The sequence below is a fragment of the Dendrobium catenatum genome, unplaced genomic scaffold (genome assembly GCF_001605985.2).
Source record: "Dendrobium catenatum unplaced genomic scaffold, ASM160598v2 fragScaff_scaffold_9, whole genome shotgun sequence".
Taxonomy (NCBI): Eukaryota; Viridiplantae; Streptophyta; class Magnoliopsida; order Asparagales; family Orchidaceae; genus Dendrobium; species Dendrobium catenatum.
Genome location: NW_021318471.1, coordinates 1,970,473 through 1,993,436, shown reverse-complemented (window position 1 = coordinate 1,993,436; position 22,964 = coordinate 1,970,473). Strand labels below are relative to the sequence as shown.

Sequence of the window (22,964 nt, the reverse complement as noted above, 5' to 3'; positions counted from 1 at the left end):
AAGACGTATCCAATTAAAATACTATTTAATTTCAAAAGGACACGCGTATCCGATACACGTGTCCGTTGAAAAACAAACGTCATATTTACTTCCGCGGCTGCGAGCAAAGCTCTCTCATTTCCGAGATGGATTTGAGTCTCTTGATGATATGAGAATATTAGAAATTACTAATCTTTCACTTAATGAGCCGGAATTAAAAGCTATGATATTTATTGAAGATGATATAGAAGTTCAAAGACAAACCACTGAAGAAGCTAATCAAGAAGCTAATCATATCATTCCTTCTATTGAATAGTTGAAACTTTATGTGCTAGACAATTTATGTTTATGCTTATGTTGTTGTACTAGACATTTAACGCTTACTTATATTTCGATATTATAAGCTACAAGGCTACAAATGATGTTATTGTCATTTTTTTGTAATTTCAAATATTATGCTTTGATTGTTTTCTTAATTTTTATGTATGATTTATAAATTATGATGCCGTGTTCGCGCCGTACCCGTATCCTGTTTTTTTAAGAATTGACGTGTCCCGTATCCGTATCGTGTCGTATCCGTGTCGCCGTATCCGTATCGGTGCAACATAGATAATAAGTTTGTGTTACACTTCCCACAGTATTTTGGTCGGTCAATTTTGATCTTAGGTTTTCAATTTTTAAGGAAATAACAATATATATTTTTAAAGGCTCAACTTATAATGTTGTTGCAAAATTATCAAGTTGTATAACTAATGCAGAGATTATTATATTCTGTGCCATTTTGACATGAATAATAAAACACTTCTAATAAAAACGAATTGCACTAAAAATATGATAACTGTAAAATAATTATAATTATTCTAATTATATTTAAAGTTAGAAAAAAAAGATTATGAATATTAAAATTATAATTAGGGCCCATTTTCCATCCCATTAAGCTTTTCATTTATTTGCTAAATTAAGATTATAACAAAAGCATTTGATGAACTAATTTTTTATTATAAATAGTGTGCATAAAATAAATCAGAGCATCGTTAAGTTATTGTATAAGTGTATATTACTTTATTTTGCAATTAAATTTCATACAATGCTTCCTTAGATTTTTTATTACTTGAATGAGAACTTTTAATTGTTTTCATGGATTCTTCAAGCTTGTCAGTTAGACGAGTTGATAATATTGATGTTAGAAGATTATGAAGGAAAAAGATAAGCACAATATTTGATTGATATAATTATATTCAAATTGGTTTGCAAATAATAGGTTAAACACCACATAAAACACTCCATAAAAACACAGAAAAAGTGGATTCATGATGCATGCCCCAAATAATTGAGAGAAGGTTAATAATGATGTTGATGACATCAAGAAGAAGAGACTAAACAAATTTCTAATCACCCCCCTCCTACCCCTCTCCTTCTTTTCAAACTAAAATATCATGAACTAACAAAGAATAGAATGATTTTTCATCCAATTTCACCCCCTACTTTATGATCAATACTAGATGCTTTTGTGACCATTGTAAAATTGAAGCAGGTTGAATTTGGGCGTACATTATTTAGTATCAGTACAAATTAATCATAGTTGAATTACTAACAAAATCAGCCATTAAATTCTATATATGGAGAGAGAGAGAGAGAGAGAGAGAGAGAGAGAGAGAGAGAGAGAGAGAGAGAGAGTGCTCCAATCCCATTAGAAGAGAGAGGTGAGTAATTTTGACTATAGAGCATCTAAAATAAAAATCAACACCATTGATTATGAACTAACATATAAGAAATCTGCTAGAAATAAAGCTACATCATATTACATGATTATTTAGCAAGTTATCAAGAATAGGAAACTAAAGAACAATGTATACTTAATGATAAACAAATACCTAATATTGAAGCACTTTTTGGAAAGCCAAGCCAATGGCCTTATTCCAAATAAATACAAGCACACATAAAATTTCACTCAATTTGAAAATTTTGTTCCATATAAAATATATAATGTGATAATACGTTATATAGACAATCAATTAGCGAAAAATCCTTGCATGTATGACCAAAGACCAAACAATTGAAAAATTAAATAAACTTTAATTTCTGCATAGTTTCATTGGAGATGATAAAGATGCTTTCCTAAAGATTGGGATGAAGACTCACTCTCTATTGTGTGTGTGTGTGTGTGTGGGGGGGGGGGGGGGGGGGGACATTTCTACTCTTAATTCTTTTATTGCATCTATAACTTTATAATCTTCAAACTTAATATCATAAAGTTGAGTGTTATCTACAATATATATTACAAGTGGATCAAGTTTCTTCATTTTTTGTGAGAATTAAACTATTCAACAAGTATGTGAAAACTATAAAAAATGATTTTTGAATCCAAAATTAAACATAAATTATACAAGAACCTAACTCTCAAGGAAAACAAACAAAAGAACAAAAAATAAGATAGAGAAAGAGGGTTTTTCGAGTGAGAAGCTCTAGGATTCACTAAAAATGAGACGCTTTACCCCTGACCCTCTATTTATAGCTTTGGGTAGTGGTTTGAGAGGTACGAGAGACACAAGATTGGCAACACGTAAGACCACATAATTAAAAAGTATATAAAAAGTTGCCTCATTCTATATGTATATAACTATCAATTAATCATTGGATATAAGTCATTCGCTTAGCCGCCATGCTAATAAAAGTCAAACTTTTATCTTGACTGAAGGAAGCCCCCAACCCTGATTAGAAGAAGTCACTAACTTAAGCTGAAGGAAGTTGCTGCCTTAGTTGTATAAAGTTGCCAACTTCACTAACTTGGTTAGAAGAAGTCACAAACTTTGCTTAGGAAAATTGCTAACTTGGGAGAGTTCTCTTTGAATATAGCGAGTTCATCATGAGCTTGAATCGGGTCGATTTAGCTTAAATTGGGTTCATAGATATTTGGCTATATATCGATCAAACACATGTAAAAGCCCTTTTAAAACTCTCCCAATCATGTATTTCATCAATCAAACTAATTTAATACATATAAAACATCATCTAGAATCCGTAATTTTATTCCAATCCATTTAAAGGTCTCTACAATTTGAAATTATAATGCCTTATCACCAAATTAGAGCCATACATTATGAAAAATTTAATTCATTTGAAAGATCTAAATAATCATAAAAAATTTTAATGGCATGCATGCAACTAATTTTATAGATGCAAAAAAAAGAGCAGTTTTGATCTTCCATTTGAAGGATAACATCATAATTTAATTTGGGGGACAACAGTGATTCTCTTTCTATATAGAGTTAAAGACTTTCTCCTCCTAGGAGGGGAATGCCTATTATTTACTTTTAATTTTGTTACATTTTTTATAAAATCTTTAAATGTAATTGTGATCTACAATATGCAAAATATATGGGATCAAGTTTCATTAATTTTCATGATGATTTAATTATTAATCAAACAGTAAAAAATTCAAGGATTAACATATGACATATATATGCCCCTTTAAAAATCTGGTTGCTCCCATGTTTGTACTTCATCAACCAAAATAGTTTAATACAAGAAAAATACCATTAATAATTGATATATTTCATTCCAATCAATTTGAAACACTCCACATTTTAAAATTACAATTGGATCCATTCATTGTGAATTATTTTATTATTTGATGACTGATCAAACCACCTCAACATTATTGAGATTATGCATTCCACCTGTTTAAATGATTCTAAAGTAAATGGATGGTTTAGATCTTGCATTTGAAGGATTTTTTTTTTTATTTGTTAGAGAATTTTAATAGGTTATAACCATCATTATCATCAAAATTACCATATCCCTACTATATAGGGCCATATCCATTCTATGCGAATCAGTTTGCAGTTCTTTCCATCCGTGTTACATTTAATCAACCCATTTTCTTTTTTAATTCTTCAACATCAGTTTTACCAAATTGTCTAATTATTATATTTATTTAATTCAATGTACATATCTAAACTACCAAAATCTATTTTTCATGGTCTCATCTTCAATGGATAATACTAGCAACAACTCTTTAATATGATCATTTATTTAATACACGGTTCTTAGTTTTATCACATCCAACATAGTGTTCTTGTTTCTATGATTCTCGATATGGATATTAGAGAACTTTTATTGCCCAACAAGTGAATCCATAAAACATGGTGCGTCTAACTGTAATGAGGCAGCAAAGCCCCGCCAAATGATGAATATAAAAAGCTCAGGCAAATTATGAGCAACGCCTGTATATATACGGCATAAATATCACATCCATACATGATATTATAAAATGCCCCCAAACACCCGCATGGACCTCGACGAGCGTGTTGTGGGAACACACGTGACGTCTAGGGATGTTGTGCGGGTCAGTAAAAAAACCCAAGTTCGAGCCCGATCCTTCTATGCAGGTAGATAGGAGTCGACACGGCCCGAACGGTTCGAGGTCGACCGGGATATTTATTTTATACATTCATATTAGGCCTTCAAGACCTTCAATAAAGAAAATTCATTCACAAAAGCATAAAGCCTATGAAACCTGATCCTCTGTCGACAACTTGATAGAGCCGACAAGGTTTATCTACAAAGTTCAAATATTTTCAAGTAACTTCAAAGTCACCCCGATGATGATCGTATTGAACTTAGATCTCAACCGGAGAGGTGATTCATACATTCAAAGCTCCACCCAAATACCCACGAAAATCCAAAAATCATCAAAATCCAAATATTTAAAACTGAAATCAACCATTAAACCACTTGCAACAAAATCCATCCATTAACATGGTCCAAAATGATCAAAATGGTCCATTAACTTTTTATGAAGGGCCTAAATAATTCTCAACCATATTAAAGGATAATTTTGGTTCCTCAACTTCTTAAAGAGGAACCAAAATAATTAATTAATTATATATATATACTCATTTAAATAAAAATACATCATAATTAATTAATTTCTACTTTAAAATATTTAACTTCACTCATTATTATATATTTTAGATTTCACAACTTATTATTTTAAAAAATCTTAATTTTGAATTATAATACAACCGCATAATCTTAATAATTAACTTATCTAATATTTTTCTCCTTCCATCGTAAAATCCTAATATCATTTTTTTTTAAATTATTAATTTTCTATAATAGATAACTGAATTTTAATTTTCTAAAGTAAACATTACATAATTTTTTTATAAAACAAGCATTTTCCCAATCTTTCTTAATTGCCCGTTGAGCCCTACCCTCACCTGCACTCGCCCAACTATTTCGCACGCAACTCTCTCATAAGTTGGTTCGCACACACCTCTCTATTTCTTTTTAAAGGAACAAAACCTTTCTTATTCTCGCACGGTGACGAAACTGATTGTCATCTTTGTCTTCCTCAATAGTAAGCAAAGGAACTAACAGAGTCGGTTCGGGATATTACAACTTCTTGAATGTATGTTAGATCCCTTTTACAGTATCTTCTCAATGCTAACGAATTAAACTTTGATATCAAAGTTATAAGTTTAAATAGAACCATAGTCAATTGTATTGACAAAAAATGGCAGAAAGAAGATAGTAGAATCATTTTCCTAAACAATTCAAGAAGACAATGGGAAACCTCCATTGAGTGGCCAACTAAATTGCTTTTTTCAACAACGCATGTTTATAATGATGGAGAGGTTGTGTAAGCAGATATTGACGACATATTCAAAACAAACAGAGAGGATCAATCCAAGAGAGAGATATCGTCGTCACGACAATGAGAAGACAATGAAAATTCTAGTGGGCTAGAGAATGGATCTGAAGATAAAGGATCACGAACCTTCTTTCAATGGATGGCATCAACCCTTCAAGATAAAGACTAAAATCAGCATCCCTATCTTTGATGGTTCTAACAAGATTAAGTTGAATGCTTGGGTGAATCAACTAGAAACTTATTTCAAACTCTAATAGGATTCTTTAGGAAAGTAGATTTCTTTTACTGAACTCAAGTATATCAAGCACGTGTTGACTTTTGAGATGCCCATATTCGACAGAGGCATTAAAAAAATCACATTGGGGCAATTCAAAAAGATGATTGAATAGGAATTCTACCCCATGAGGTATGAAGAGGACATACGGAGGAAGTGACAGAAGTTGTGCCAACGACAAGAAAAGGCCAAGCAGGAATACAAAATAGTTCAAGATACAAGAACTGATGATCATGCGTCATTAGAAGGCATGTTTGTGTTGACAGAGTATATAGTAAGGTTGCATTCTAGCTACTCCAACAAACTCTTTCTCTTCCCAATAAAAAAAATATGATCAGCAATTATGTATTCATTGGCGAGTAAGAGGAAGAACAAGAAAAAAGAAACCAAGCCTCATGATAAAAGGAATGACGGAGAATTGAAGAATGCATAGAAGAAAGTGGAACTGGAATGGTTCTAAAAAAGGTGAAGTAACAACCTTTTATTCAACCTTTTATTCTTCAAGAAATAACATTTACTGTGTGTGGGCTCCGAAAATTCGGCCCCGGCTTCCGCCCGCATTGCTTTCCTTTCGGGGGAGTTTTAACGGAATTAAGTTCATGTGTAAATTTTGGGAAAGCATATGGGTTTGTAGATAAGACACTACCCAGAGATTTCTCCCTCATTTTGCGAGGACTTTATGATATGAGTTCTGGTTTCCTATAGGTTCAAGCCCTTATAGTTACTTACCCCTCTCGATCACGATAGAGAACTTTCGATTAAGGCTAGTCATCAATCAGATACGTAGAGAATACAAGTTATCTGGCATATAGTAGCAGCATGGGCATTTAGAAATGTGGAAATTGGAGAGTTTGGGGGTATAATATTTAAAATTAGAAATTTTCACCATCTTGCACTTAAAGCATATGGTTGGGGAATGGATGATGGGCCCGATCAAGATCCCATGGTTCCGTCGTCCCAGGCCGTCGTGGTCCCTGGTCTACTTAGTCATAGGAGGTAGTTGACCCAACTTGACAGAAGGATCCTTGTCGGCAGCCATGGGTTACATCGTCCAAGGGAACCTTGTAGACTTGTGGCGGATGTTTGTCTAAGGGGACAAATTTGAATCTACCTTAACTAACAGAGGGCTTTGTGTCATATCGATCATATCATATTGATTCATATCTCAAGAATTTGATGTCACTAAGGAAAATATCGGCTCTGTCCATAACCAGTATTTCGTGGTGCCATTTGGTGGCAAAACCACTCGGTTTAGAGGGCCCCGAGTCATAACTGTTTATTCTGCGGTGCCATTTGACGACAAAATCGCCGGTTAGAGGACATGTACCACGTCCTCATTGACAGTAGATTGTTTGAGAATGGATCCTAGTGATATTTTCGACTAGGCATTAGCTCTATGTGAGCTGAAGTAAATTTCTAATTGTCCACCCCGACAAACTGTTGCGGAGGGTGGATAAATTTTGTTTTAAGTGCTTGAGTGGTTAGATTTTTCAATTTTAAACATTTGGATTTTGGAATTTTGGGGATTTGAATTTTCAGGTATTTGAGTGGCATTTAAAAATATTTATGAACCCCTCCGGTTGAGATTTTCGTTCAACACGACCATCATCGGAGTGACGTTAAAGTCACTTATATTTTTGTAGGAATTTGAATTTTGTGGAAGCTTGGAAGCATTTGAAATTGTTTGAGAACCCCTCCGGTTGAGATAAACATTCAATACGGCCATCATCAGGGTAAAGGATTATTTGAAAATATTTAAATTTTGTGGAAGTTTAAGATGACATTTTAAAAGATTTGAAATTAACCCCTCCGGTTGAGATCTTCTATCAACACGATCATCATCGATGTATTTGGAGTCATTTCGATTTGTTGATTGAACCCTGTTGACTCTGTCAATTTGCCGGCAAAAGATCGAGTTTGTCATAGGCTTTGTGCAATTATTAGTGAATTTTCATTGTTATAAGCCTTAAAAGCCTAATATGAATGTATTAAGACAAATACATCGGTCGCCGCAACTGTTTATTTATTTGATGGTTTGAACTATGTTGCTCCTATTGATCCTCCTAAAAGAATTGGTTCGAACTTGATTCACTTATTGGCCCGCGTAGCATCCCTAAACGTCATGTGTATACTTATAACACATTTGTCGGAGCCCATGCGGGTGTTTGGGGGCACTTTATAATTATTTGTTGAACCGTATCAATTCCTATTTACCTGCTTAAGAGGATCGGATTTAAATTTAATGATTCACGCAGTATCCCTAGACGTCACGTGCGAGCGATGCCCATGCGGGTTTTATGATTGTACTTATCTTTTCGTATACCTATGTGTATACAAACTACAGTAAATATGCAGGGGTACTTTGAAATATTTGTAAACGCCTTATATTCACTTGCATGAATGTTGCGAATCCGATGAGGTATTGTAGCAGCTTCTGGATTGAGTTGTTTGCTGCTTTGTACATGTAGACTATCATGCACTACTTATTAATTTCTACAAGTGAATCATATTACACTAACGAATCTTCTACTTTTGACCCATAAGTGCTTGCATTTGTTGTGATTCTCTTGCATTTTGCTTGTAGGCGACATATTTGATGTATAATGAACCTCCTACAGCAGCTCATAGGAGTTCACATTTATTGTGATCATTTAGAATTGTACTCATTAAAAATCTCATTGCTCATCATGTGTTGACTTTTAGTATTTGTAGATGACTATTGTATCCATCTACGAGTTGATTGTCATCAGTAGGTATCCCATTGTATATGCAACAATTCTTCAACTATTAAATACGGGCAAGTTGTAGCGAGCACATAAGATATCTTCATCTGTTGCATAATAACTATCTTTACTTGTTGAGGACTTGAAATGACTCTATAGTGTTTGCTTGCAAATTAGTCGGTTGAATGCGTTGCATTAAATATGCATTTTTCATATAATCTACTAGTGTTTTCTTTCACTTTGACTCTTCAGCATTTTGATTATAAGTAACAACTTGTGTATATATCTTCATTCACAAATCTCATTAATCCTTATCCTCAATATCTGCAAGGAGTCTTTCACATCTGCCCATAGACAATATGCTAAATGTATAACAGACCTTTTCCAACAGTTCGTAGGCATCTATATTCATTTTGGTCGACTGGCATTTTGCTCGTAGATGTCATTTAATGTTTATGATGGGTATCTTATAAGAGGTTGAAGGGCACTTGCATTTTCTATATGCCCATATAGTCTTGCTTGTAATGAATTGATATATTTGCTAAACACTACACGGTGGTTGACTGTAAGTATCGAACACAATTGCCTTTGTTTTGATATTGCCCAAAACATTATCATAATCAGCATATGGCTTTTGTGCTCGTTGTATGCCACTTGATATCATCCATTGATGGATTGTAAGTTGACAAATATTGGCCATAAGCAGGTTATGGTGTACATAATGGTTCATTCTTTTGTTTGTGAATGCAATGTTATACAATCACAGACTATGTTGCCCCGATACACCTATTTATGTAGGCGTGCTGTATCCGATACATCGATACACGGATACGCCTCCGATACTCCACCGATACGTGCGGATACGCCAAAACCGTATCCAATTAAAATATTGTTTAATTTCAAAAGGACACACGTATCTGATATGCGTGTCTGTTGAAAAACAAAAAGAAATCCGAAGAAAAAAGACGTGTCGAATTTACTTCTGCGGTTGCAATTAAGATTCTCTCATTTCTGAGATGGATTCGAGTCTCTTGATGATATGAAAACATTAAAAATTACTAATCTCTCACTTGATGATCTTGAATTAGAAGCTATGATATTTATTAAAGATGATATAGAAGTTCAAAGACAAACCAATGAAGAAGATAATTATATCATTCATTCTATTGAATGTTGAAACTCCATGTGCTAGGTAATTTATGTTTATGCTTCTGTTGTTGTACTAGACATTTAATGCTTACTTATATTTTGATATTATAAGTTACAAGGCTACAAATGATGTTATTGTCATTTTTTTTTTGTTCAAATATTATACTTTGATTGATTTCTTAATTTTTATGTATGATTATAAATTATAATGCCGTGTCCGCGCCGTACCCGTATCTTGTATTTTTAAGAATTGACGTATCCCGTATCTGTATCGTGTCGTATCTGTGTCGCCGTATCCGTATCGGTGCAACATAGATCACAGATCTTCTAGCACCACATGAGTTTGTATTCACTACAACCTTTCCGCTATCACTTGTGAGCACACTATGTTTCTTGTATATGGCCTCTTGATATCATTGAGAGCTTGCATTGTTGCTTGTAAATGAATCAACAATTCAGTTCTATTTGAAATTTCAATAAATGCCCCCCATCCATTCATTGATCTATACTTGCATAATCAAATTCAATGATTGATATTTATAATTTTGAGGTAATTATGCATCCATTAAATTTGATTCTTTAATTATGGTTCAAGCTCGGGTTCACAAGCTCTCTGTTGTACACTTGCAAATGCTTTGCTAGCATTCAAATTGACCATTAGTGTTCAACTCGAGTCCAGAGTACAAGTTCAAGTTCACTTGAGTCTAGAGTACAAGTTCAAGTTCAGTTTGAGTCCAATGTTTGCATGTTCAATTAATGTTCAAATTCTCATTTCAAGCTTCATGTTATTATGAAAATAATCCTTTATAGTTCATTTAACTTCAATTTGAGTTCCCTGTTGTCCTTTAGAGTTCAAGTCATTGTCTTTCTTAGACAAAATTTCGGCAGCCTCCCAACATCTCCCCCGTTTAGGAAAAATTTCAGGAGTCTGGGCCTCCCGCCACGCTAAAGAAAAGCGTGCACGGGTAGTAGCCAAAGATCTTCGTCCACTCACCACACCAGAGAAAGGCGTGCATGGGTCTTCGGACACCTGTTTAAAATACACTGTTTTATATTTGACCTCGCCTCTCCATAGGCGTCGCTCCAGGTTCCCTTCCCACCACGCTAGAGAAAAGCGTGCATTTGTTGGTTTTCCGATGCGCTGCTAACGCCGAAAATAGGGTTTTGGGAGATTGTCTGCTTCGTCGCAAGCATCGCAACGAATTCCTTCCTACCATGCTAGAGAAAAACGTGCATAGGTGGTTGTTCGTTGAGTTGCAAGCGCCAAAATGGGTTTTCTAAGTTTAAGAGGTTATCGGTATCGAGGCGGTGGATACTGGAGTGGAGGCATGAAACTAGTGAAAAAAAAAAGGTGGAGATGGTTGGTTCTGAAAAAGAAAGGGCTGCGAAACCAGAGTGGGTGCTAGTGGAATCTCAACTGAAACCTTAGCTCTGTCAGAGGCGGATCAAACGAAGGCAACAGGAGGTTCATCACTTGTTGTGAGTAGAGATCGCTGCTGTTTTAAGGGACGGGAGTTTTGCTCCAGGATTTTTTGCTCGTGCTTGTGTGGAGAGAGGCGGTTTTGCGAGAGCTTTTGCATACAAGAGGAGGCCGGCTGAAGGTTGGAGAGTGTGAATGAGAGGAAAGGCCAGTGGAGCGGGAATAATAGAGACTGGGAGAAGTAGTATTCAGTTGTCTTTAGGCTTATGATAATAAAAAAAACTTTGTTTTGACTTGATGGAGACATGTGGGCTGCTGGATGAGGATTTGGCAGAGATTTGAGCACAGGTAATGATATAAGTCTTTTTTTTATTTTTTCTTTGGTCTGTTTCCTTTGGCTGCACAGTAGAGGTCAACACTGTGATCTCTGCCAAATCATGGGACATGCCAATGTTAAATGCTAGAAACTTCATCCAAAACATTTTTAGGAGAAGTTCAAGAAGGATGGCAAAGCAAAGATGGTTATTGTTGCGAATCAATATCAAGCATTGGACTCAGTGAATCAACCATATTTGAGTTTTTCTTTGAAGACAATGCTAAAAGGAGTACAACCCCAATCCTAATGAACACAAAGAACCATTCACCATGCCGATCCAAGTGACGTAAGAGGTGGTCAGCACCACATTTTGCTCAATTAGTCAGAAGAAACCAATCTCCACAAATCTAGTCAGAAAAGTGGGTCTCGAGATAATTCCTCGCGCACATTTTAACACTCTCGATTAGATTTAGAACCCTGAGAGGATGACGATTGATCAAAATTGTCATGTTTGTTTCACCATCATTCAATAGTACATTCAAGTGTTGTGTGAAGTAGTCCCTCTTGAAATCTGTCAGATGATCTTCAATAGCCCATATTTGTGGGATCAAAACATTATATTCTATTAGAGAGCACAACAATTTCGTCTCTATTAGGATGGTGCGAGATAAATCGTCAATCAGAGCAAACATTGTTTGCCTCCAGATATGGTGGCAATTAGTCGGTGAAAAAGGACGATAAACGTGTGTCAACATTTCATTCTATTCATTGTGTGACTGGAGAAGCCAAATGGGGAACATTCAAATTTGGTCCCAAGTGGAGTTGAGATGGAGAAATTAGACAAAGAGCCAAGAACCGAGAACAAAGAATCAAAGAATCGAGGTACTAGCAGTTGGCAGTTGGCAGTTGACTTCCAAGAGCTTCTTCAAAATCTAAGAGGGTTACCTCCACAAAGAGCAATGAAGCACAAGCTCAACCTTCTCACAAATTTTACTCCACCCAATATCAAGATGTCTAGGTACTTGGAATTGGTGAATAAAAAGATAAAAGAAGCAAGTCGAAGAGCAACTTGACTAAGAAGTCATAAAGCCAAGCAGCTCACCATGTGCAATAATACCGATGGTGATGATACCAAAGAAATATGGCAGTAGGTGAATGTATGTAAACTGTCAGGTACTAAATAAAATCTTTGTGAAAATCGATATCCCTTTACCAAAGTGGACTACTGGTTGGACAAGCTAAAACATGCTTTTTTTTCATAAAGTCAAATCTAACATTAGGTTGCCACCAAGGCCAAGTTCATGAAGAAGAGGAAATGTGGAAGATTTTGTTGAAGACCACACAGAAATTACTTGAATGGATGGTGAAATCATACAGTCCATGCAAAGGAGCAACAAACATTTATGTCTCCTGAATGATATTCTAAAACCATACATAAAAAAGCATGAAACTGTCTACGTCAATGACATCTTTATTCAAAGTTGAACAGTGAAGGAACATCTTGAGCAGATGCGAAAGTTGATCAATCTCGTGAAAGAGAAAACCCCTTTTTAAACATGAAGAGACGCAACTTCAAGAAGAAAATCCTATGGCATTAGGAATTCAAAGTTGGTGGCTGAGGAGATAAAAATCTACCCTTAAAAACAAAAGCAATAAGGAATCGGTATCAACCACTGAAATTGATCGACATGTGGGGCTTTATGAGAGCATCCAACATGTGAGAAGTTTATCCGCGACTTCTTAATACTTGTGGAACATTTACATTCATTGAAAAAAACCAAACCAACTAAAATTCTGCATAAAGAAGAAATATGAAGCTAAATCTCTTCTAAAAAGAAGAATCACTATGACGTTTGTTTAGTATTGCCAAATATACAAAAACTATTTTAAGTCAAAATATATGCTTCTATACATCACTAAGCACGATTCTAATACTAGTACTCAAGTTGCTACAAGGTGCTTAGAAGACATGTTTAACCTAAGATATGAAACTACTCATACTTCACCAAGCATTTAAGCACTGATGACCATACTCAGCAAATAAAATGTGATTCAAACAGACCACAAACCACTTCAACACCTCCAAACTCAATTAAAGTTTCAACAAGAACAAAACATGAAATAGATACATAATTGCAGTAGTTCCACTTAGTCACCGGAAAGAAGAAAGTCAAAAACAAAACAGCGTATATGCTCTCACGACCTTTGTTAGCTTTGTCAGTAATAATACAGCTGCAACCTTCACGACATGAGGAGTAGACTAACATGTACAAAACAAAATGGCGTATATACTCTCACAACCTTCAGTAAATCAGTCGGTAATAATGCAGCTGCAACCTTCATTTCATAAGGAGTACATTGACTCATACATGTTTGATGAAGACTTATGGGAAGTTCTAGATGGCACCAAGAGGTGATTAGATAAGAACTTCCCTACAAAAGGAATCAGCTACATTCCCAAAGATGGTAATCTAGTGAGCAAATAAGAGAAGTGCACATTTCCAAGGTGGTTGGAGACTTCAACGTTATGAAGACACTTCAGAATCTGCAAAGTTGTCTATTGGCCAAGATGTGGCAATTCTTGAAAGAATGCATAATCTGTTGCACCTTAAGAAGCAAAGATTAAACACTCTTTTGACTGTCGACTCAATCATGGTAGAGCATCTCCACGAACTTCCTGAGAGGATTTCCATCAACCCGTAACGATTATAATTATGTTTTCATTATGATGGATAGATTCTCAAAGATGATAGTACTAATGACATGTCAACATACCAAAAGAGATAAAAAGCATCACGCCTCTTTTTCAAGAATTTTTGGGTGAATTTTAGTTTAATGAGCTCAACCATCTCAGATGGACACTCCAACTTCCTCGGCTGACTCTAGAAATCATGATGGGCCAAAGATGCATATCTAAAAATAAGTAGAGCCTTCTATCAAGAAACTAATGCTCAGATTAAGTTGGTAGACAAAAGTGTAGGGCATCTGCGATGAGGATTCAAAGACTTAGGATGAAAGTTTTTTATATATCGAGTTCATATTTAGCAGGGCAACAAACAGTTCAACAATCTAAGCTCCATTTAACTTGAAGTTCTAGGCGGAAACAAGAACCAAAATGGAGGTCTCAGAAGATCCTAAAAAATCCTTACAAGAATAAAAAATTTCACTCTGAAGCAAAAACACGACAATGTTACAAGTGCAGTATGATTGGAAGCAAGAAAATAAGTGTGAAGGAGATCTTGTGTGGCTCCACAATAGCAAGAAGAGATTAAAGAGGGTGAACAAAATATCAAATTGATTCAACATAGATCATTTAACATTCTAAAAAAGATCAAGGAACTTCATATCAATTAGTTATATCCTCCTACATGGAGATCTATTCAATAGTGAATGTCAAAAATCTTAATACATTCGAACCTTCACTGTTGGATCATTCTCGGAAGAAGCTCTACCTACAATCGATAACCTACTGCTAGGCAAAGAGGATCAAACAAGAGAGAACCAGCTTCTGAAGAAGAGTCATGACAGCCTACCGTGGCGCCAAGGTTTGGCCTCCAAAAACATTATACTTGAAAGAGGGATCCAAATTGTTCCCTCTCCCACAACTTGATTCACAGTGATGAATTGCCTCTTAAATGGGACTATATGATCAAGATTTCAATAGAATTGATGAAATAGGGCAATCCAAGTGGATTTGGACCTTGAGAAGGGTCTCTCAAGAAGAACTTAAATATTTTCAAGAGAAACACAAGCCAAGAAAATTGCAACAAAGAGTAGATGACGCCAAGAGGAAACTCAAGAAGAGCAATAAGACGACACTCTAGAACCATGTGCCAAGTGCCAAGTGCAGAAAGGGAGAATCCTAAGAGCTAAAGTGTTGAGAAAAAGAGCATTGAAAGCCGTCTAGAATACTACCAAATTCAAACCTGAGAAGACCCTTAAGCACTAGTAATGATGATAGAACGGCCCCAACTGCTCATGTTTTTCGACCTTGAATTCGACATTACCTCAAAATTTCCCTAAAATAGGGTCATGATTACTTGAATCATTTATGGTTTGTATTCAACGCCATATAATCATAAATGCTCGCATTCTATAACTCGCGTATCCCATCTATATAAAAGGGCACTGAAGGAGGGAAAAAGCTTAAGCTCTTAGTGCAAACCTGTCAAGTGAGACCCTTAGAGAGATCATGCTTGGCTTCTTGGGAAAATAAGGGAGTAACATGGGAGAGACTCTGTAGAGTTAGAAAGCTGGACAGGGGATTCAAGGAAGCATTGTGTTCCTCTTTGTAGTTCTTCTAGTTCTTTTATTAACAGAACTTATATGTTTCTTACTCCAGAAATAACAATCAAGATTACCCTACCTCACTTTGCTGATGTTTGCTGGACATCTCCATTGAATCTCCTTATCGATGTTTTGTCAGCACCAACAGTTGCGCTAAGGAGATGAGAGGGTAACAATAGTTTTTGCACCAATACTGATTAGTCCCGACTCAAATCATGATGGTGATGATGTAGGAAAGAACAAATCTATCAAGCCACGAGCAAAGAGTAAGACTGATGTGCCTTCGACGAAGAAGGTTGGCATGGATGAGCCCAAACGTTAAGATGTTGAGATGGTTCTTTCCACGAAGCTAGCAGGTGTACGTACACAAAAAACTTTGGTTAGCCTCAACAGATTCTTTATTCAAGTCGATATCACCATACCCAAGTTTAAAGGCTAATAAGAACTTTAGATCCAAGTATGGTTCCATGTTTTAGTAACTATTGTGTATTTTATACTGAACAAAATTACCTTGGTTAACGCATACTTTGGTCCAACTATGAAGAGATCGAGAGCACATTGAAGAAGTATAGGGACGGGATGTAATCAACAATAAGGTTCCCAAGAAATTTTGCAACTAAAAGCAATAAGAGTAAGTTTGGTCTCCTCATAGAAAACATGACATAGGACGATTTTTAAAATAAAATTAAAGATGAAATAAAGGGTAGCCAACATAATCAATTTCTTGGCGTTATGCATGTGAGTACAAATCTCTCGAGTTACATGAAAGCAACAAAGCAAAGCAATCATCATTCTAAGAAGAAGATCGAGATAGCTTAGAATGGTGTCAGGAGTAGGGTGTCAATTTTTGACCCGACCTGAAACCCGACCCGAAAAAATTCGGGTTTGGGTCAACCCGTTTATGAAACGGGTCGGGTTCGGGTTCAGTAAACTGACCATTTCAAAAATCGGGTCGGGTTCGGGTTGACCCGGGAACCCGAAAATGACTAGAAAACGACTCGGAAATGGTCCCTGCCCGGCTGCCTGCGTCGACTGCCCGGTTGCCCGACGCATCCCTGCCCGACTGCCCAACGCGTCGACTGCCCGGTTCACATGCCAGCGAGGCAGAGCCCGCTTCAGCGCTTCGAGCTTCGGTGCCGCTTCGGCTTCGCCGCTCACGTGCTGCTTCGGCTTCGCCGTTCGCGTGCCAAGCGCCTGCTCGCGTGCCGCTTCGGCTTCGCCACTCGCATGGGGTTTGGCCGTTCGGACTTCGGGTTCAGTCGCGACTCGTTCCGACTGGTCGCTGGCCGCGGTGCCTCTGGTCCGCCGCTGCGCGTCTGCTGTCGCCGTACCGCCGCGCCTGCTGCCGCTACCGCCTAAACCCCAAACTATTTTAAGTAATCGGGTCGGGTCGTGTCAACCCGGCAACCCGCGCGGGTCGGGTCCGGGTTGAGATAGCCGACCCGTTTACAAAAACGGGTCGGGTTCGGGTTGACCCATTTAAAACCGGGTCAACTCGAGTTCGACCCGAACCCGACACGTCGACCCGAATTGACACCCCTAGTCATGAGTGCCACAAAGAAAGTAACCTATATGGTGAAAGAGTTTGAAGAGAATAAGTAACAATGTAAGGTGATTGAGTTGATATAAGACATTTTTACCGTGAATTATAGGTTATTGCACATGGTCGATAAGAAAGATTTTACGATATTCAATTTAATCAATCCTGAATAAATTTCAAAAGGCCCTTCAAAAGATGGAGATATTAGATGACCTCTACAATAAAAATAATAAGAAGCTTTAGGTTGTCACAGAATCCTAAAAAGTTTCTGGAACTCAAGAGGATATTCACAAAACTCTTGGTGTAGATAACAATATGAAGAACTTCTTCATGATTAATTACAACAGAAACTATGATTGTGTAATTATAATAGTTCCCAAATGATGACAAATCACTATCAAAAAAGGTGAGCAAATAGAGTGGTTGAACAAGAGGATGAGTAAACTTTAAACTAGGTGAATCTCTTGAAACTTCAATATGAGATTGCTTCAAAAATTGCATGCACCATGATGATAGCTTACATGACTTTAATGATCTGTATGGTCTCTTAGGGCGCGGTATGTTGTTGTTCTCCAAGTTTCTTTCGATCTCAACGCTTGGCGATAAATTCCATTAGATATGCTTTCTTGATTAACTCCTCAAGCAATCTTTAAATACTTTATAGTCCTTGATTTCAAGGTCATGATCATTATGGTATAAACAATACTTTAAATTTTCTTTTCTCTTAGACAAGCTTTCTCATATAACCAGGCCATTTAAACATAGTCTTCCAAATGGCTAACATGAAAATGACAAGTGGTTGGTTGAAAGGTAGTAATTGAGCTTTATAGTACTTTTGTGCATTATAATAATTTAGAACTTCCTGGTCAGCTTGTTGAGGGGGGCGGAGTTAGTCTTCTTGCTTCTCTTCTCAAGGTTAGTCGATGCTTGCTCAATCTTTTTTTATCACCAACTCAGACACATTTACAAATTCCTCTGATAATGAATTTTATTATTTTCTACAGCAGCTCCAATATAGAGCTGCGAGGATTTTTCAAGAGATTGCAAACCAAAAGTGAAGGTACCTTTAGTTATGGACTTACCTCCATCAATGATATCATTGGAGGCTTTATTGAACCTCGATACATACTCCCCCTAGCTTTATCCTTCATTTTTGTCAATGATGGAAGAAGATAAAAAAATGAACCACCTCCAAATGGCAACCTTGAAAGAACTCAAGTTTCGGAGTCTCAAACTTCAATGGAATGAATTTTTCTAGAAGTTTCAATGCAAAGGGAGAGTTATGTGCAATGCTTATTGCATGTGGAAAGAAAGGAATATCCTAGATCAAAATCTCTTTTCCCTTGTTGAATATGCGAAAAAGTTCGGCGAAAAGAGGAGGTTGGAAAGCGTATGTTGCATTGACAACTTCCATAAGGATAACAAGTTTGTAGGTGTCTTCGAAGTGAGTATCCAATTGTTCACAGGTGCCTAAAGTGTTATTGTTAGTATGCAAGAGAGTTCTCTAATATAATGTTTTGAACACACCAAATTTGGTTGTGGATAAGATTTTGAATGAATGCTACTATTGTGATGGTGTTCTTCCTCCATGGCTCCTTTTCTTCATAAGCACTGATAAATCTTCTACAAACAATGCCAACGATGTGAACGACACAAACTAGCGTACCCGAAAAAATGACTAGTGTAAAGAGTTCAAGAATGAGAAAATGAAAGTAACACTTCTAGATCAGGCTAAGAGAATAATAGCAACACAAAGAGAATGCACAAAATTCATAATGATTTGGTCGAGTGATCTACGCCCATTATAAGGTTATCCAAGGAGAAATATCCATCACTTGAGAGCAATAGTGCTACGATAAAGAGAAGCGACGAGGGAGAAAAAGATCAAAGAATATCTAGCAGTGAGCATCTAAACTCCTTTGTAGCCAACTTTCCTAATGAGTGTCTAAGCATGTATATGAGGATGTGTGTATGTAACCTCAAAAATGAGGTTACGCTACAAAACTTATAGTGGTGATTCTCCTCAAAATAAGGTCTAAACCATTATGATCGTTTGAGAAAGATGATGTGCAGAAGATTTTAAAAGATGGCATTGTGTTAGAATATAAAATCTCTCATTTCTAAATCAAATTCTTAGAAAGATGGTATTAGCAGCTTAAACTTATCCATAACAACAACGCACACACAAATATCAACAAAGAAGAACCCTATTGTATGCATAAAAAATGCTTATTTGATTCTCCTATCTCATCATCGTGCCCTGAGTCAGGATAGGATACCAAAATTCAAGCATATTACAAAGAGGCTAAACTCATTCTCAAAAGATGCCTTACTAATTGAGTAAAGGCACGAGTTATGTTATCCATTTTCTTTTATGAGAGTTATTTCGCATACTCCACAACCCTCTGTAGGCATGCTACAACCAGAGCTCTGCATGGAGAAACTGAAGTGCAGAACATGTGATGATAAATGATTTGACTGAGGTATCTTCACCCAACAATAGAAGTTCACATTATCAGGCTCTATTGGTTAGTCAAGATATGCTGTGTATACTAACTAGCAGACAATAAGCCAAAAGCCTGGTTGGTTAATGCACAACAAATTTACAAACAAAGCTTAGGGTAAAAGGTTCATTAGTCAAGGAAAACAACATGTGATGTAGTCAAGAATTTACGTTATATGTATTTTATTTTTGTATTGTCATATTGGATGCTATGTATTTTTGTATTGCTCAATGATAGAAAACAACCAATGATCATGCTGGGGTTGACTTCTCGGGTTGGTTTATAACATTGGGTTTGATCTTACTTCCCCTCCCCTCTTTGGCTGTTTGGTTTTCCCCCTTGCTGATTTAGTTGTTTGGGATTCTTCCCCTCTTCCTTTTGGCTATTCGGTTCTTCCCCCTTGCTAATTTGGCTGCTTGGGATTCCTCCCCCTTGCTGATTTGGCTGCTTTGGTTTTCCCCTTTTGCTGATTCCTATGCTTGGTGCTTCGGCTTCTCCTTTGAGAGATGATTTGGTTTGTTTTTATTGGTTGAAATGTTTGCTCATTTAATTAAACAATTATATGCCCATTTCCCCTCCTATATAAAGTGGCTGAAATTCTCTTGTTGAGGATAGTTTTTTTAGAAGAAAATTTCAACTTGAGGGTTCTTCGTGGCTTGCAAGCTAATCTTTCCTCTATCCCTTAATACTACATCTCGATCTTCTTTCTACTTATTCTCTCCACGGTTTCCCTTCCATATATATCTTTCTTCTCTAAATATTGTGAGTTGTGAGATGGTGTTGTTACTTTGTTTTATTGGTATTTACCTGAGGAGTGCATACTTGTGCCGGATCAAAATTTCAGTGATGGATTATTAGCTAGATCTTTCATTTGAGCATCTTTTCCTAGTTTTGTGAATTGCATGTGATGTGACCCGTCGTTGTTGGTCTGAGGGTTGCTTTTTATTTATGTGTTTTGTATCTTTCTTTCCTATGTGATTTTTCTAAACAATTTCAAATGTTTGTTTTCTACCAAGTCTCTCTCGGTTTGTGTTTGTGTATGCTTTATTGAAATGAAGTTTCTTAATTGCATGACTAAGTGTTTCCTAAAAGGTTTAGGAACTTAAGTTGCATCAACATGCCTAAGAAACCAGACAACCAAACAATTGCATATAAATTTATGTAATGCGTAGTAACTCCTAGCAAGGCATACATGATAAAAGCAATAGCATTGTGCTAACAGTGCCATATGGGCCATAAAAAGAAAATTAACAAAACAAAACTGAAAATAATAGATCATGAATGCTTGAATTGCCATGTTCAGATGAACAATTAAAACAATATAACTCAAACATGAAGTTGAATACAAAGACACTATGTGGCAAGTACCACATAAAGGGAAGGAATACAGTTAAATGCAAGCCAAAGGATAATTGAATCATGAAATGGGCATGGTCCCCAGAAAATAATCCTAACCCCAAACAAGTCGTTACATAAAAGGGAAAAACAGCATAAAAGGATCAAAAGTACCTCTTCATATCAACACAAATGTATGATCAGCAAAAATTCAGAAATTATAGACTGCGTGACAAATAGAATGTTCAAATCTATTAATTGCATAACTGCCAAGAAAATTTAATGGATTTTGTTAGGCCGGTTCACGCTGAATCTATCTTCCTCCCTTTCTCTTGCCCACCCACATGGTGGGCCCAACTAGACAATTGATTTCAAATTGAAAAGGAGGGGGCAGCTAGAGCTTGGGAGAGAAATTAGATTAGGAAGGTTTTTGTATCTAAGAGCATGAGATGTTTAGGGAGGGATTATGTTTTGATTTGTCTCAATTAGGGTTCCTTGGCGACTTGGGCTCTAGACTCGCTTGTCTAGAGATTTGGGTGCGGGCCGCCGCCGACCGGCAGAGGAGGAGGCGTGCGGGCCGCCGCCGGCCGGCAGAGGAATGGGGCCCCGGAGCATGCAGCATCGGCCGGGAAGGAGACCGCGCGGGTCGATCCGCCGAAGGCGACGCGGGCCGTGTCCGGTTGACGCGGAGCGCGGGGGCTTCGGCTTGAGCGGAACCGGTCCATTTCTGGACCGGTTTGGCTCGGGTCTGGCCTGAGCTGGGCGGTTCAGCTTGGGCAGCCCACTAGTGGGTTTGGTTTGGTCTTTTGCTTACTATAAGTAGGGATTAAGGGGGGATTTCTAGGGTTATGAAAGATTTGAGTTTTCTCTTAGCCTCCTTAGTTTCTTTCTCTTGTTTTTCTAGGGTTTGTAGTGGGAGACCTTGTCCTTCTCGAAGTGGACAAATTGTATCTTGTTTTCCCTTGGATTTTGAATGCAAAGGTTCTTGCTCTTCCTCTCATCCCTCTTGTGTTTATTTTTTTTGGATTTGGTGGAGAAATTCTTTCTTTGAAGGAGCATTAGGGCAAACCCAAACTTGGGAACCCTAGAGCGTATCACAATCCTCCTCTCGAATTGAGGATCTCTGGATTGCTTGCGAACTCAAGTATTACCCTTAGGGTTACTTGCGAACTCAAGCATTTCCTATCAAATTGGTATCAGAGTAAATCTTGAGATTGTTCGTGGGCTGATTTGGGCGAACTCCTGCGACTGATTTTTGGCCAGGAAAGGAGAAAGTTGTTGTTTTTGTAATCCAAATTCAGAATTTTTGGATCTACAACAATCCGGATCGAGATGGCAACCAAGAAAAATAGATGCGCTTGAAGAAAGGCTTGAAGGGGAGATGGATCAAATCAAGACAACGGTGAAGGAAAGGAATTCCTTCATGGAAGGACAAGTAATCAATCACCGGGACATGATGAAGAAAATGTTGGAAATCTACAACGTACAACCAAACGGCGGCTTCCGTGGCAAAAAGGGTGGAAGAGAAAAGCACGAATTCTGAAATCCGTGGGGATGAAGATGAGGAGAAAATCACGGAAGGAGAAAGAAGAATATCCCATTTGAAGCCTGTCCAAAGAGAATAAAGAGGAGGTGGATATAGGGAATGCGAGGAGGGATACTATGATCGTCGAGGTGCTGATTTTGAATAAACAAAGGGGAAATTCGAAGGGGGTTTGGGCTATGTCATGGCAAGGGAAGACCGGGAGACGTGGGGATGGACGAGCACTTGGGAGAGG

General features: G+C 37.1%; 1 protein-coding gene across 1 annotated transcript in view; it reads right to left on the bottom strand.

The window, feature by feature from the left end:
* LOC110092479 (E3 ubiquitin protein ligase RIE1) overlaps window positions 1–22,964 on the bottom strand; it is a 35,234-nt gene that overhangs the window by 3,209 nt on the left and 9,061 nt on the right. The gene's annotated exons all lie outside the window — the stretch shown is intronic.